Source organism: Cotesia glomerata, linkage group LG2 (assembly GCF_020080835.1).
Source record: "Cotesia glomerata isolate CgM1 linkage group LG2, MPM_Cglom_v2.3, whole genome shotgun sequence".
NCBI lineage: Eukaryota > Metazoa > Arthropoda > Insecta > Hymenoptera > Braconidae > Cotesia > Cotesia glomerata.
Genome location: NC_058159.1, coordinates 6350449 through 6365903, shown reverse-complemented (window position 1 = coordinate 6365903; position 15455 = coordinate 6350449). Strand labels below are relative to the sequence as shown.

The window sequence follows — 15455 nt, the reverse complement described above, 5'->3', positions numbered from 1 at the left end:
TTACACTAATTTTACCCCACGGTAACTCACAAAGAAGAAAAACATAAAACCATAAGTAAAATCACATATATCCGTCAGCATCTGCGTGATAATTACAACACCAGTCTAAAATAAAGAGGAGTTTTTAGAAAAAGTATGTTTCGACTGTCATTTACTCGGTTTATAAATACAAATACATAATTTTATTAACGAATGGCTTTTCCGGTGGCGTTATTCCCGAGACCCGACACTGTTTGTTATGACACATAAGGGCGTCACGGTGGCCACTTGTTAAAAATCTACGTACGAATGCTCAAAGAACGAATGAGAATAATAAATAACCCAGGATAGAATTCTCCTCGTTATTTAAATATAGACGTTTTCCTACTAACTAAACGTTACTTTACAACTCGGCCTGGATATTTTTCATCCAAGTCTCCCGTGTGTCATGTGCGTGTGTATGTAGGTTTGAGGTAAAGGAAAAAATACATGTACCGCCTACGATGAAAAAAGTAAAAAGTCTGTGTAGCAAATAAATAACCTTAGCGCATACGCAGTTACTCGGTAACTGGAAAAAAAGAGCTCACATACTCGATTACTCCGGGGCATATTATAATTAGTCGGGGAGAAGATAAAGAACTTTTCAAAATAATTGTGTCTCAAGTAGCCGTATTATTAAATGAAAGATCTGTTATTTATTCGCTCGAAAAATTGACATCGAGTTGCTCGGAGCGAAACGGCGACATGGGACACAAGTACGAAAAAAAAAAAAAAAATGTTTTTGCGTCTTAAAAAAATAAAATCAAAATTAATTAATTTCTTTGTTAAAATGTTTAAAAAAGTTTTCAATGGTACGATTTGAGAAAATTAAGAAAGGAAGCAAATTGCAAAATTTTTGAAGTTTATTACACATGTGTATCGTGTAATACATACGTGAGATTATTATAGACATGGCATGCGAAATAAATATGCGCTTTTTGGACCTAGGGGAGCGTAATAACCAAGAAATAACGCGTACGTGTACGCATGTCTATCGCGGGTAGATAAAAAAATAGCTGGGGGAAAATTGCGGAAAGGGATAGGCTGTTTTGAGATGCGAGCAACAGGGGTATTATTCATCCTGCGTGTGAGTATGAGGTGAGTTTTACGTGTAACATATTCACCCGGTGAATATTTTTGTTTAAAAATTCTTTGATAGACGGCGTTTTTCATTAACCCGCGATTGGATCATGCAAATTCTGACCCACACATGTTGTAATGCATGGGAATACATAATAAAATAATTATATCTGTTTCTTGTTACTTATGAGTATGATCTATCGTATAATTCTCTTTGCATTTAAATTATCCAATATAAATTTACATCTTATATCAAAACAAAAAATATAGAAAATTAATAATATCTCAGAAAATTAATTCCTCAATATTTTAAATGTCTTACTGTAAAAATTACAGTTCAATTAAATAATATTCTTATAAAAATCCAGAAAAAAGAATAATAATGTATCTAAATAGAAATTATATCGTCACTTAGCAGTCAACGTTCCTAGGGATTTTGATTTAGATGCCCCAAATTGTGGTAGTGAGCTAGGCGTTGATTCACAAGGGTGTAGTGCACTGAAAAACTAACTTGTTAATGTCTTGTCCGCCTGAATAATATAATAAGTTGTTGGTAAACAAAGAGTATAGCGGGAAATAGTGTATCCTCTGTGAAAGCAAATTAGTTGATGGCTTTAGCTTTACTTCTCTGTACGGCGATCAGTGAATCCTCATTCTCATCAATCACTCAACCATCGAGTCACGTGCTTATGAAAAGGCACCCCTCTTCAGCTCGCTGCCTGTTTAGTTTACTTTTCTCCTCTTTACTCTACTCCTATGTATATGTATATGTATATGTATTTGCTGTATGTATTTTTTCTGTTGTCACTGGCCCCGGGCAGTGACAGAACAAAAAATAGAAGGAATGAGACAAATAGAAACAATGTCAAACCTGTTGACAGCCAACATGGATACAAATGGAAATCCGGATAAAAAACTTCCTTTTTTTAATGAAAAATCGTCAGCTCTGCTTACTGTTTTTTTTTTTTTTTTTTAAATAAAATTATCTAATTCAAAATTAGTATTTTCATCCATCTAAAGTCGTAGCGCAACGGTTGATTTGTGTGTCAATGATCACTGAAATTAATCGTAATTAAAACAAAAAATTTTTAAATTGTTTTCCAAAATTTGCCTAGTCTTGGGTCGAAAATAAAATTTACATAATAATTAAAAATTTACAGGACTCAAACTTAAATTTTAAGTTAAAATTAAATAATATTTTTGAGCTTGTGCTGAACGTTGAAAAAAATATGATGAGTCTAAAAAAAAAGGATGGTCGAGGACGAAGAAGATAATCGCCATAAGTGTTCACATAAGCGTATGAAGATCAAGACATAACTTGCTGACGTGGGCCAAGTTTGACAGTTTGTAGTGTCTTGTTGGAGCAAGTACTTGCCAAAATAGATCGGTACGGTTAGAAGGTTAGTACAGTTTCAAAGTAAACCCAACCCTCAAGGAATATTTAATTAGCAAAGACTCGCAAGGTGCCGCAGCTTCGCCCTAGGTTTAACCCTTCTGCATGGTTTAGTCTCTATCCCTCGGTAAATTTGTCGGCATAGTGATTACAAACTGTTAACTATTTCTGACACACACACACACACACACACACACACACACACACACACACACACACACACACACACACACACACACACACACACACACACACACACACACACTTTAACACTCACATATACAGGAGTAATCATTATAACCAAGTATTAATTCTTGTTCATACACGGAAAAAAAAAATTTCGTTCTGGTAACCTAACTGTAGAGTTACCACAACTATACACAGTTTACTGTTTGTTGTAGAGTTACAGTAACAAAATGTTATTTAGTTCTGATAACTCAAAGTTGTTGAGCTCTCAGAGCTCTACGGGATTGTTCTCAGAGCCAAACGGCACAGTTGAGAGCGCTCTGCGTTACGCAGTAGTGGAATGCGCTGACATATTTCATAACCTTCTAAAATGACAAACAGAATTATTTTGTTATCCATATTATTAAAAATATATGAGGACAATTAAGTTTCCAGTTTATTTATTTAAGGAAATAGGTTTTTTTTTGTCAAATTGAATTTCGTTAGAACAGTTTTGTATTTGTGGTTTTTCAAGGTTCATTTGCAGTGACTGTTAATTAAATTTATTAGTTTAATATATTGTGATAAGTAATAAGTTATCGGAATACATTCAAAAGACCCCATTTAACACAAAATAAAATTTGTTTTCGTTTATTTATCTTTTCTTGTGCATATACGGTAGTGATTTTATCCCCAATATTTATTGATATAATTAAGAAAATAAGATAATTTTGTGACGATTATATTTTTATTTAACAAATAACTCTTATTTGTAATATAAGTTCTATTATTATTTTATTTCTATTATAATACTATTCTTATTTGTCATATACAATTATTGTTGGCAATATAAATTCATTCTGCCGCATTTATTTATTAAATTATCAATGCTAAATCGTTAAAAAAAATTATTAAACAGACTTCCAAAAATTTGTTATAGTCGCAGAACGATCCTGTAGAGTTGTGAGAGGTAAATAACGTTTAGCTCTCAGAGCTCAACGATGTCGAGTTGCAGGAGCCAAACGGTATTGTTACCATAAGAATACGTTAACCTACTGGAACTTTTCACAACTAACTAACTACTATAGAGTTCCTATAGCAAAATTTTTTTCTCCGTGTACAGTCGGCAACATCCAGATTTGAGAGAAATGTAAATTTTTCTTTTTTTTGTGGATCGTAATCAATAATTAATCTTTGAAAATTATTATACTCTAAATTTTTTTTTCTTTTAAAGTGAGGGTGTGAATGAATTTGCGACGATCTCTAAGCATTATACACGATTTGGTAACAAAGCGCTAAAACGTCACCAGCATATGCTCGTAATTGGAATAAAACGTGATTAAGCAAGCTCTTGAAAATTACAAATCATCATTTATCTTTAAGGGCTTATACATTTAAAAGGGTGCAAAAAAGCGATTTTTCAATCATTTTTTCTGAAGAGGTTTTTTAATTGATTAATATGAAAATGAATGGGCATATTGTAATGACCGTTTAATTAATTAATATTTATTGAGCCATATAATATTAAAAAATCATTTATAAACAGTTAATAAAGCTTATTAAATATTAAATTAATTTTTTTCCGACGTTTCAATTGATGTTCTGAAGGTTTGTTCACTAAATATCCCCACAATTTTCAAAGTTAGAGATTAGATAAAAACCAAAAAATTTTCTCATGGATGTGCTCATGCATAAGTGATTCGACTGCAGCGTGATACAATACCAAGATAAATAGTTTCCCTACAACATAATTTTTCATAGCCTATCAATGGAAATAAAAAACTCCAAATGCAAATAAAAATGCAAATTGATTGTATCAGCTAAATATTAAGTAGGCTATTGTAAAAAAGTGATTTCGGGCTGGGCTTGAGCCTCGGAAGATATCGTTAAAAAATCGTTGAGTGATTTTATAACTCGGTTGGTTTTTTTTACAAGGGTGACGAGATTGGAGAAAAAAAAGGTGAAATACCCGGTGACAATCCAGTGTATGCCTCTTCCGACACTGACTAATGATCGTTAGAGTCAACGGTTAATGCCGGGGTATACAAGCTTCTTGTCACACAATATCCCCTTATAATTTTTTTTCAATAGACTGCGGCTTTGTCCTCATAGTTTTTGCTCCTATATCTACACACTAGTATACATATCAATGGATATACGGATATATATGTTGGGTATCATGTATAATGTTGGAAAAAGAGATTTTAGATGGCTTTGCTTGCACGAATGCATCATTAAACTCACATGAGAGTAAACATCATTAACTTCTCTTGACAGAGGGGTAAATTTATTTATTGCTCTTTTGTATTTGTTCGCTGAAAATCAAGAAATTATACTCATCAAAGGTAAAAGTTAAACAAAAAAAGTTTGGTAAATCTTGAAGCACAACTCGTAATTCTTAATTGATCAATAAAAATAAATAAAAAATTATCTACTGGGCACTGCTGGAATGAATTATATAAATAAATTACAAGAAATTAATTTTATTTACAATTCTTGTTTTATTTTAATTCCTATTATATAAAATTAAGAGCACTTTCTAATATTTCGCATTATGAAACGTGCAAAAAGTAAAAAATTATTTATAAAATTAAAAAATAAATATAACTTTATTAAATAATCTACTGATTTATAAAAGTGGTGACTGGATGAATTAACAAGTTGGAGATACACTAAATAAAGCTGTAAAAGATTGGTCAACTTATTCGGGCTCCCAGCAGTCAAAGCAATCCATAAATAATATTAAAAATAAAAATTCGTCGCTGTCAAGCTGTTGTGAGAGAATGATAGTTTCCATGAAAAAAACATATGAATATTTGCTTTTCAAGAATCAATAACTCAAAAAGTTTTACATGTGCAGACCAACTCGCTGGTGGGTCTTAGCACATATTATTATTTTTATATTTTGTTTCATAATTTCGTTCTTTTAAACTCTTTCGGGTGGTTAGCTGTTTATCTTCAAGTGTAGTAATAATAATGATAATAATAATAATAATAATAATAATAAATCTCTGCGGTATCACATTTATATAATATAATTCATAAATAAAAGTTTATGATACCGTTTTTTGCAGAAATCTGGATTTGTTTTCAGATGATATTATTCTGACAACTTGTTTGTTTTATTGACTTGCTCGTAAATCGGACCCTCGTAAATAATTCACCCGATCCGGCATATAATTCTACTATTTCACTGGAATTGCATTCACGTTTTATTTATCTTATTAATTGTTTTATCATTTTTTTATGAAGTATATATTAATTATAATTTTTATTATTTGCATATTTTTATTTTATTTCTTTATCACTCAGGATTTTGTAATTTTTTATATTTATGATCAAGCCAATTAATAATTAAATCTAGTCGTGAGAAAATAATCCCGAATTTCATGGATAAAATTTCAAATCTAAATTTATTTAGTGTTAAAACTCCGTAGTATAGAATATTAACCTCGATTTTTTTCATTGTAATTTATATAATTATTACAATAATTAATGTATCAACAATGTTTATTATTTACGCGATCTCATACCTCCATAAAAATAACCAAAAGTATTTTTCACTTGACTGCATTATTATTCCTTCATACATTTATCCTGATAGGAATGAACCTGGTATTTATATGGCCGATAAACGTGTATGAGGAATCCATATTAAAACATGCAAATCCTCGGATACACAGGGAGATAAAAACCCGCTCGGAGGTCTCAGTATCCGCCCGCGTAATATAACAGACTCCTGTACCGCGGCTGGCAGCGTCACTAACAACATAACCCATAGATTTTAGGGATTTCAAGGGTCGGAATTTAACAGTAACACGGTAAACTTTTGAAAGATAGCGAATTCGTGTCAACTTGCACCCCTCATTTACACTTTACTCACCCAATCCTACCGGGTTGACTCGTCCACCCACACTGTATTAGTGTGTCCGAGCACAAGAGAGAAGAGACAAGGGACAAGGGACAAGGGCGAAGGGAGAGCAGTATGTAGTCGCGTGTAGAGAACTTAATCCAGGGTATTGTGGTTATGTGACCATTCAGAGAGCATCGATTGTTCTCTCGAGTTGTTCAATTACGATCATCATCAATCAATGACACTTTTGTCCTTTATTTCCCTTCCACTCTTATGCCCGCCGTTTTATCCTGTATTTGTACTTTGTATTGGCTCTATCCGCTACCACTGTTCCCCGTATTTAAACTGCGCGATCTTTATCTATCCTTCGCCCCCTCCTCAAACTGGTTCCACGGTCACACAACACATAACCTACAAACTTCCAAGGGAACCAGCTGCTGCGTAGCCGCCATGAAACATGTTCAATGATTTACTTTCCATTTAACTTCATAGATGTCGCGTTGTTTTTATTACCGAGGACCCTTTCACACGGAGAAAAGTTATTTGACGTCAACAATTTTTAATAAATTAATTTATATATTTATTTTTAAAAAAGTTATTGATACACGGAGAGAAAAATATGGAAATCATTCCTATAATTTTAATGAAATGTTTTCCTACACCATTTTAGGAGCGATTACTTAAATTATGGTAATTGTATCCATAATTTTTGGGAAATGTTACTATAATTATGGGAATGGTTCCTATAATTATAGGAACAATACCTATAATTATAACTGTAATATCGGCATGATTCCTATAATATATAGGAATGGTTCCCATAATATATAGGAATAGTTACTATAATATTATAGAAACCATTTCTATAATATTATAGAAACCATTCCTATAATATTATGGGAACCATTCCCAAAATATTATAGTGATGATGCCTAATAATATTGAGATATTTATCATTACAACTCAAGTTATTTGTGACTTCGATGACCACTTTGAAGCATTTGAAATAATTAGTAATTTCGATAATTTTACTTGCTTCCTAATAACATAATTTGAAATTTGTAAAATAAGTAATATTGTTCATATAATTGATAAAAGTTACATACCCAAAAGGTGGATTTAATAAATATTCAACTTATGTATTGTAAATAAATAATTTGTTTTAAAAATAAAATAAAATTGTAAAAATAAACTATGAATTTCCATATAGGTATACCTTGCTCCTCTAATTGTATAGTACGAAAATATCCCTTTTATTAGAGAAACTTTAGAATTGCTACAATATTTTTCAATATTATCTAATACAATTATAACTGAGTTGGAATAAACAATTTAAGAATAAGTAAACACGTGAATAAAAATTATGAAAAAGAAATTTTTTCACTCTAGTGAAAGATCAATTTTTATTTACAAAAAAAAATATATTACCAAAAAAATATATAATAATTACTTTATATTTTTGATGTGATTGCTCCATTATTATGAACATAAAAATTTTTCTATTATTATGTGCGTTATTCCCATAATATCATAGGAACCATTCCTATAATATTATAGAAACCATTCCCATAATATATTGAAGCTATTCCATTATTGTATAGGAATGTTTCCAATAAATGATGAGTATGGTTCCCATAATGAGCATAGTATTGATACCTATAATGATCATTTTATTATAGTAACCATTCCTATAATTTTTGGAAAGGTTCCTATAAATTTCTCTCCGTGTAGTTAATAAATCCTATCAGTTTAAAGTTTTTCAAAATTAAAAACTGTATTTAAATAAAAATTAACGCACCAGTTCATGTCCACATCTAAAGTAACTGTTTAGAATAAAAAAAATGTTTTCCATCTTGTTGGGAGTTTTTAACAGTTAAAATTGCTCCCAGTTAGCATCGTAGCACCTCCCCCCTTCCCTTAATACAACCTCGGATCATGAAAAGCAATTGCTTGCACGTTAGCTGTTTATATTACACCGTAAATGCATAATCTAATGCAATTTAGGTATTGTGAGAGCATTGTGTCGAACGTAGGTGTTGAGGCTACAAAATAATGATGATTGATCCCAGGAAAAGGCTTAGCCGTTGATATAAGTAAAGACCGGTTCAAGTGTGATCGTTTTACTCAATGTGTGCAGTTGCAGTATCTCTTGTTAAGATCTTTCGGCCGATCTTCTAATACTCCGTTGCTCAACATGGTGCCATGCATTATATTATATTGCATGGATATTACGCGAATAGTGACTAGTGACTAGTGATTAGTCAGTTGACTAGATGTAGACACACCAGTAAATTTAATGAAACTGAGCTCAAGTTGTAATGCGTGGTTACAACAACGCCCCGTGGTTATAAAACATGTTGATAAGTGATGATGAACTACTTCGCTGATAGCATCTCTGATTCAATTGCGATTATTGCCGTTCCACGATTTACGTTGTTACGTAACATTTTTTCAACCCGTTACCGTTACATAAATTGTTCCATTAATAATCCAATGATTAGGGGAAATTTATTGGCGAGCTGAGCAAAGATTTGTTCTTCTGATGTCGAGCATACTCCAGAGAAGTCTCTTTTTTTAAATATTTAACCATCGATATCAATATCAATATCATGGACGTGGCACTTCCTGCAGGCGCCTATTCATATATCTTACATCGGTCTATCCTCTATATGGATTAAGTACACGTGGTTTCTACTGAGCACTTCCGCCACGTGTGGCGCGTGCCGACACTCTCTAACGACGCCATAGCCACGCTATAAACCAGTTTGCGTGTTAATTCAACGTGAATCATAATAACTGAACATGATTCATGAATAATCGATGCGTATATCATGTCTTAATATCCAATATGGAGGTGTCAACCTCTTAAATATCCTTTTTTTACTCCCTTCTTTGTACTACATGTAAAATACTGCCACGGTATAGGTGGCGAATTACTTCAATGATTCGCGTGATAAAATTCTCTTGATCCGCCAGAAAATTTTGTACAGGCATTAAAATTTTACTGCAATTTATGATAATTTAACTTTAAAAAATTTTATTTTAAAAACTCAAGAAATATTTTTAATTTGATATAAAATAGAATTTATTAAATAGAAGATGAGAAAACTTCAAATTATTTAAAGGAAAACTTTTTTTATCGGTATAATAAGAAGTTAAAAACGAGTAACCGTAAAAAAATTAATTCTAAAAATAATTTCACTCATCCGAGTTCAAAGTAACCCTTATTATCCTCTTACATACTATATAGATATTGAAATTGCGGTTTATTAATCCAATTGCAATTTTTTTAACTTCCCGCTAAGAAAATTGAAAATTTTCAAAAATCGTGCCATTCGAAAGGGCTCCACCAAACTTAGATTTCCTGTTAATTTGAACCAATTCAGACTGATAGATTTTGAGAAATTTAGAGAAATTTAAAAAAAAATAGGAAAAAAATTTTTTTCAGAAGTGGTTTTTTTTGGGATAACTTTTAAACGGCACTACCGATCGATTCCAAAAACTAATCAGCTCTCAACCTTGAAAAACCACGCCGATCGCCGCCAATACGGTCAAAATCGGTTGATTCGTTCGAGAGATATCGTGAACGAAAGAAAACTGAAAAAAGTGTTTTTTCGGAGTTACTCCGAAATTTCTAGTTTGACCAATTAAAACTTAAAAATTCTTTATGAGGCTTAAAAAACTGCGTAGAATGCCGCCAACCGCGTAAAAATCGGTTCATTCATTCAAAAGTTATTGCGGTTTGAAAATTCAAAAAATAGTGTTCTATGAAACTTCTATCAGACTTGTGAGCTCAAAGAGCTCAAAAGCATAGAAAAGGTATCTTTTTGAGCTCGAAGAGCTCAAAACAATACACAGATTGTATTTTTGAGCTCGAAGAGCTCAAAAAAAGCAGTCAGGTATTAACGGAATTAGCGGGAAGTTGCAGGGATGGCCTTTAGAGTCAACCGTTTTCCTAATTTTTTTTTTTTTTTTTTTTTTTTTTTAATAAAAGATACTTACATACATACGATTGCAATTCATAATTTTGAATGTTGGTGATCTTATAAATGAGACTGTTAAAAATAAACACCATGGAAGTCGATTCCCGCGAAATCAAACTCAGGTATAATACTGTCAATTCTCATTGGTTAGGTGATTGAAATGAAATTTAGCTGGACGTACTTACTCCATTTCTCCTTACCGTCCTTGCTTCACAATCCGTTACTTCAAATTATCTTCCATTCTTACATTATTATATTTATATCTTCACTTTTTCATCATCTTCGTTATTTTTTTCGCTCCACTTCAGCAAATTACGCACGAAAATCCATCAATACGAGCACCTGCCCCCAAATTATTTTAAACTTCCATTCATTAAAAAGCCCGAAATTACTTCGTAAACATTTCATGGCTTGATAGTTAATCAGACTATTGATATTTTTGTTATTGATTGTGCAGAGATATTCGAGTCGGCTGTTATGAAGCTTCAATTCCAGCAACAATAGATATCACGACCCTTGAATATCATGGATCCGAGTCAAGGGCCTGATGTTAATATTCGCACGATTCTTGCTTGGGGTAATTACCCTCCTCGAACCGCATTATATTCTATAGTTGAGAGACTCTGAGCACAGTAGGGTCCTTTGAAAACAATTTACGAGACACCGAGCACGTGCAAGACGAATCGCGTACCCATCTAAAAAATATATTACTTTAAAGAGTTTAAAATTAGATAAAACATAATAATAATAATAATCAAATTTTCTTATAGTAATTGAATATTTAATATTGAACTTGATGATAATGATAATAATAATAATAATGATAGAGGTATTCCAAAAATTTTATTCATTGTCAATAACGGTCGAGACTATAATCTTTTTAATCTACGGCCTTGTTATGTATCGGAATATTTTTTACAGATATTCAATACTGTATTATAAATTATAACAATTGAATTTTTTCGCTGGCATGAAACACTACTCGTGAAATCACGAGGCCATGACTTACTTTCGATACAACTTTAATATCTTTCAAATTATTTTTTTATTATTATTATCATAGTTATTGTTATTATAAAAAGTTAAGTTTTATTTTTTCTTAGAAATATTTTTGAGTATCTTTAAAATTTTTTTTATTTTTATTAATTACATCTTAAGTAATAAAAATAAATAATAAATCAATTATCAAATGATAGCTTAGTATCTTAACTATTCATTTAAATAAATATTATTTCATTTTTGTTTCATGTAAAGTCGTTAAATAGCGACGAACCAATCACGAAGAGCCTCAAGAAGGGTAAAGAGAAGCTAAAACCTTAAAAGCTGCTGTTCCGAAGTACTCATCAGACTGGTAATGTCTCAGTAATTAAACCAGTGAATCGGTTTTTTATTGAACGCGCGTAAGTACATTTTTAATTCGCTAATTATTTTTATTGCCAATACTTTAAATTAATTATTTATCAATTGCTTCTTAATAGCGGATATTATTGTTGTAGTTTTATTTATCTGGATTTTCTTAAAATTATTCCTTTCAATTACTGAAATTCAAAGTTACTATTCATTTATTTAATAAAGTTCGCTTTAATCGGTAAATTCAATTGTAGCAAATATAAATGCAACAATTATAAGTAATTAGATAATTTTATTAGCTTGACTTAGGGAATGTCGGAACTGAACAGTTGGTGATTCCTATCGAGGGAATCTGAGCATCGAAGTAAACTTTATTGATCTTGTCTTATATATTGCCATTATCCTGGAGCATAAACGGCAGCTTTCCGGTCTAGAGTATAAAGTATAAGCGCAATAAATTCACCAGAAAGGCCACTTCATGATCTTTTGATGATCGTCAATAAACTTTAGCATGTAATCTATCAATTAGCTTGATTTTTTATCATCTTCTGCGTATATAGTGCATATGTGTGGATGTAAGCGATGTTTGTGTGTGTTGTGCAGAATAATTCTCGCCCAATGATGGCCTTAGGCCATATCCACGTACATCTGTTGGACGCATCAAACGGGAGGAAAGTTGATTGCCTTATATATAGAATCTGGTATACTGCACTATGCAGAGCCGGTTCTTCAGATCAGTTCTCCAGGCTAGTAAATTATTACTGGATCCAAATAAAAACTGAATAAGTAATATTGCATACAATAGAAAAAAAACTCTTATTCAAATTAGCAGTAGAGACGATCAAAATCCAAGTTATTTATTAGTTTTTAATTTTTTATTATTACTTAATAATCAATACTCAGTCGACTATATCATTTTTATAATTATTATTATTATTATTATTATTTATTATTATATACTGTGATGTATAATATTTTCTAAAACAAACCTTAAAATTAAACAATCGCCAAAATTTTAATTAATACACCTTCAAACAAGTAACTTAACAAAAAAATCCAATCAAAAAGTACCAAAAAAATTTTAATTTCATTTTTATCATAAAAATTTCGATATATGATCTCGATCCAAACTAAAAATTTTTCATAAAGTTTATTTTTAAACTTTAAAATTTAATAATCCAACTTAAAACCTGAGTCTACATTTTATTAAAGTAACAAATAATGAAATTGAATTGAATGGAAGATTCAGATCGTAGATCGATATTTTTCGGTCCGCATCTACCTTGCGAATTTTTTCCAGTTCATTGTGTTCGAATCTTTCGTTTATTAAAATAAAAAACAAAAAAGAGTATAATATAAGGTTGCCGAGCTGATAGTAATGTTATATATCCATATAAAAATAATATATAACTTATAGGAGCGCGTAGATCTTGCCGGAACGTGCATTTGGTGTAGAGTTTGCATCCGAAGTAGCTTCGATGGTGAAGCCAAGTGCCTATTTTGTATAACCAGTTCTACAAGACAGAGATTTACGATCATATATCTGTATATAAATATACATACACACATACATGTATAAATATACATGTACATATATATATATATATATATATATATATATATATATATATATATATATATATATATATATATATTTTCCTCGCAACTTTACGGACTCTGTTGGTTCCCTGGACAGCTTTTATTATTCTTGGATTTATTTATAAAAATATTGCGGCAAGTTGTGCTCCGGCGGTCGTCAGTCGAAGACGTCGTCCCGAGTGGAGGACCGGGTGCATCGACTGTTCCGGATGACGCCTAATGCAACAGCGAAGTGAATAAGGAGGCTATGCTATGCTGATCCAGGCTCCAGGTATGCTTATTCGCCTCGAGTCATTGATGTCATCCTCGGAGAGAGACCTCCACCTCATCCGCAGCCTCATGTTTTTCCTCCTAGGCATCGATGCACTTAAACTTTATATTCTCTGGTTTATTCCTGGATATATACCTCCAGGCTATCCGTCCTTATACACGAGAATCATGGCCACTGCCACTGCCAGGACTTACGAACCTTCACGATCATGTTCAAAAAAATCTGAATTAAAAAGTATGTGAAAAAGGATATTTTATTTCTCATTTAAATAATTTCATGTTACAGGTCCTTTTTTTCCGTGTTTCTGATAGGACATGAGTGTTCTTGTAATTGGTTTGTTAGTAATTTTTTTTTTTTTTTCGGTATTTAAGAGTCGAAAATAAATAAAATTAGTTGATAAAATTTATATGGAAAATCCTTTAAATAATTAATTTAAATATTTTTTTTTACTTGGTGAAAGTTTAAGTTTTTCTTTAGAATCAAGTTAATTTTTTTTTTTCGTGAAGTAATTAGCTGAACTACATCTGAAACATTTGTACCTTATTTAACGTAATATTAACATTAAACTTCCATCTTACGACTGCCTGATGAAAAATTCATCAATTAACAAAAATATGATAATTTAATAGTCCGGATGAATAAAATAAAATAAAAAAATAAGCCACATAAAATTTTAGCACTTTATTTTTTTTTGAGAAAGTTTCTTTTTCTCAATCCTCAGCATAATTTAAAATCCTCAATACATGACGTATCACACATGTCATTAAGTGTGTATTTATAGAATCGGTAATAAAAGCAAATATAACGGAGCAGTATTGAAATTAGGATGCATCATAATATCTTGTTCGTTGTGAGTTGCGTTCTCATTCTTTAGGAGGTCAAGAGCCCTAAAAATACCAGGCAATTTAAATTTATCGCATAACAGTCACGAAAGCGTTAATAAATGCAAAAAATATATATTAAAAAAATTTTAAAAACATTTACTGTGTTTATAATATTTTTATTAGAGCAACAGCGGGTTGTTATGTTGCTCGTCCTTTTATAATTTTTTTTTTCTTTTGATATTATACTCTAGAACTTATGGCAACGAGCTCCATATTCTTGTCAGCTTATTTTTAAATACTTTAATGGTCGTTTTCTTAGGCACCGTGTGATACGTTTTTGTTCGTTTATCAAAACGATTTATTCATCAACAAGACCTTGTATGGATGCACACGCTGAAACAACCTATAATCTACCAAGTTCTCCCAGACATTTACGGGTCAAGCCGGCCCGTCCCTTTTCTACCCTCGAGCTCTAAATCTAATCGCTGGTGCCGTTTTGTTGTTAAGCATTTATAATATGACTTAAGTGAGTTGAGTCGAGTGCATGTATGATCAAATCATGTTTACTGAACATCATAAACCTAACGAACTTTTTTTTTTTTTTTCAACAATTTCTTTCTATTTTACTTTATTCAAAAAATAATTTTATGTCTAACGTCACCCCAAAAATTAAATCGAATATTTTCGACCATACAGAAAACATATTAATAAACCTGAAAGGATTTTTATTGTAATATAAAAGTTATCTCGAATGATTATTTAATAGTCCGGTTATCAGATAAAAGCAATAAAAGCCAAATTGACCAGAGACGGTGTGCGATTGGTGGGAATACAATAAAGAGTAAATAACAAGGTCAGAATAGAAATAGGTGGAGCGTTATTGACCGGAGAGATCTCACCTCTTATGCTCAGTGGAACA

At 31.4% G+C, this 15455-nt stretch overlaps 1 long non-coding RNA gene across 1 annotated transcript in view; it reads left to right on the top strand.

Moving 5' to 3' along the window:
• LOC123259257 overlaps positions 1-11890 on the top strand; it is a 58944-nt gene extending 47054 nt beyond the window's left edge. Inside the window, exon 4 of the long non-coding RNA XR_006508199.1 lies at positions 11747-11890. This is a non-coding gene — a long non-coding RNA (uncharacterized LOC123259257). The remainder of the gene's footprint in view (positions 1-11746) is intronic.
• Positions 11891-15455: the final 3565 nt, after the last annotated feature.